General features: G+C 36.7%; 1 long non-coding RNA gene across 1 annotated transcript; it reads right to left on the reverse strand.

Moving 5' to 3' along the window:
• Positions 1-303: 303 nt before the first annotated feature.
• Positions 304-2,342, reverse strand: LOC130715163 (uncharacterized). The gene is made up of 2 exons (XR_009011567.1): positions 1,871-2,342; positions 304-742 (listed from the first exon to the last, which is right to left on the reverse strand). It is a non-coding gene; the product is annotated as an uncharacterized LOC130715163 (long non-coding RNA).
• Positions 2,343-3,064: the final 722 nt, after the last annotated feature.

Below are 3,064 nucleotides of genomic sequence, written 5' to 3' on the forward strand. Positions count from 1 at the left end.
ACGGTAACAAGAATGAATCAAATGCCTCAATCCAGAAACCATTCAACCCAGAATTGTCAATAAGCTTAATTTTTGGCAGCCACAAAACTTCATAGACAGAACATATTCAGCAGGGGGAGGAAGCGATATTGTAAAGAGTAAAAACAAATTACTTCATTCAAATAACCAAATAGGCAAGAAATTACTCTAACAAAAAGAGTATCTTGCAGGATTGAAGAATAAAACAAAACATAAGATTATGTTTTTATCTTACCGAAATGGAAGAAAAAAACACATCAGTTTTTCTGATAGTGTATGTGGAGATTTGGTCAGAATAAAGGATAACAATGGTGTTACTATTGGACCAATGTCATGTTTGGTTGTTGAAGAAAGAGTCGACTAATGTATCTTATTCACTGAATCATCTAATGTTAATGATAAGAATAAACATGGTATACTATCTGATGTTTCAACTTCCCCTACCACATCTTCTTTGTCATGTGAAAGGCCTATCACATAGACATGATCTCTATGCTTTAAAAGTTCCTTTATTTTTGATCTAGTAATAAAATTGCTTTAGGAAGAGACTTTTAACTTCAACATTATGGAAAAAGTGATGGGGCAAAAATTGTTCTGGAGCATAGAATGTAAGACTGATAGAGAAGTTACGAACCAACTCAGTTCCATCATCTTTTGAAAAGTGACCCTCTAAGGCAGAATCCATCAGCATCAAAAAGTATTTGCCACGTATCAGGTCCAGTGCCTGCAAATGAAGAGAAGTTAATTCTGCAGCAAATATAAAATATTTGCACTTCATCAAGGTTACCACATCTCTAAGAAGAATCTCAAGTGACTACCCGTTGGCACCAGAGCTAACGCTTTAGCACTCACTTTGAGCTAAAAATTGAGCGAAACTCTTTAGAATTAGGATGATTGTGATTTCACATTATCTCAACTGGTGGACACACTTATAAACTGTGTAGTACCAATGATCATTTGTGAGCAAGTGTCATACAAATTTTTTTAATGATGATTTACATGTAAATGACAATATGTCCTACTGCTACATGCTGAATGTGTATTCTTGACCAATTATATCAGCCATTAACAGTGTTGTCTAAAAATGACTGATAGAGAGGAGTAAACCTCACATTTCAATGAAATTAAAAAGAGATTAAATATGGGGAGCCATCAATAGCAGTCAAGCACAGTGCTAATTGACACAAAGATATCAATAGCAAATTTTGTTTGGTTTGAGCTTACCATTTGGTCTTCTAAGCACCAGATCCACCATTATAGCATGTTACCTAGGCTCATTAGTTGAATTCATTTTGTTGAAGAGTGAAGACATTCAAATCGAAAGAAACTTAGAAAAAACATGAGGACTGAGGTTGCTAAGGACAGTTCTGACACTCACTACTTGCTGGTTTTCTTTCTAAAAAATCCCACATAATACAACAGTGTATTTGATGTTTAGAAAAATAAACAGAAATAATATTTTACATAGAAATATCAGAGGGAAAATACCAAGGTTGTCAAAACCGGACCGGTGATCAAACCGGTGAGGGTACCGGTTCACTGGTTCAACCGTAATTGAGCCGTGATCCAACCGGTTTTACCGTAATAACTTATTTAGTATTATTTTATAATAAATATTAACAATGGAGGCAATTATGCTGATAAAATAATATTATTCAATATACAAAAGAACCAAACAAAACCTTCAATTATGCCAAAATTGAGCTAATGGTATAAAATCACCGAATGACAAGTCGAAGTCCAAATTGGAAAATGGAAATACAATACATTACAAATGAAATATCAGTAAATTATCAAGTACTGATATATATCAAGATCATAGGTTCCAGAAATAAAGTAAGGCACTGCGCACCCTTCATTCAGATCCAAATCGAAGGAATAAAGCTAGTGAGCTTCCAACACCTTCAACGCACAACCATCTGCTCCAGCGACGACGGCGTGCGGAGGACTTGTAGCGACGACAGCGTGCAAAGGACTCCAGCGACGGTGAGGGCGACGTGCGGCAGGAAAGAGGTGGTTGCGCGGCGGATCGAGGGTAAAGAGGTTGGATCTTAGAAGACTAGGGTTTGCTCATTGTTGTGGTTGCTATTCTGGTTCAAGAGGATGAAAGTGAGAAACGCGTTGAACACCTGGTTGTTTCATATTTATTGTTTTGAATTTTGATATTTTCAGGAAATAAGAAAAAATGTTAGTATGAAATTTTGTCAACCTAAAAATCAAGATTTTAGGGTTTCTTGCCCTTTTTTTATCTGATGTGTTCAGGTTGAGCCCATCATTCAAGAGATTATTTTGTTTGTCTGAGCCCAGTTTGCCCAAAAATTCCAAAAAACATCATTTTTTGTTGAACCGTCAAAAACCGCCAATCGGCCGGTTTTTTCACGGTTTGCCCGGTTTTCAACCGATTCGTCCGGTTCACCTCCGGTTTTTGCACCACACGGTTTTGTGGTCATTTCAGACCAGCCCAAGGTCCGGTTGCCGGTTCTAACGGTCAAACCGACCGGTCCGGTCCGGTTTTTATAACCATGGAAAATACAGCTTGCCTCTGGGCATGGAGCCGAAGGAATTTCCCCTAATTTTAAACCCCAAAATCTGTGAGCAAAGACAGAAACCAAAGGGAAATGTGTTAGATTAAATTTACAGGCAAATGACAACAACAACAACAACAAAAAAACAATATTTATTGTTTAGCAAGAAAAAACAGAGTCGTATCCTTCTTGCGAAACACATTTCATAGGTGGTCGTAACCAAATCACAATGCAGCCTAAAGACATAAGTTCTGCATCTTTCTCTTTAAGCCCCAAATACCATCTTCCAGATTTGTGAGATAGTTGCATAAATCTATCAAATGGAAAACTATCTTAGCATTCTGCAGGTCTGCTCAACCATGAGAGATATGAAAAAGGAAAACTATAAGCACTAAATTATGAGAGAAATGAAATTTAAAACTTCCCATGGATATCATTTAGTACCAACCTACACATCTAAAAAATAAAAACAACAGAGATAGATAGAGAGAGACACATAGATGTGGGAAAAAATCAAGTTG

The sequence above is a fragment of the Lotus japonicus genome, chromosome 4 (genome assembly GCF_012489685.1).
Source record: "Lotus japonicus ecotype B-129 chromosome 4, LjGifu_v1.2".
Taxonomy (NCBI): Eukaryota; Viridiplantae; Streptophyta; class Magnoliopsida; order Fabales; family Fabaceae; genus Lotus; species Lotus japonicus.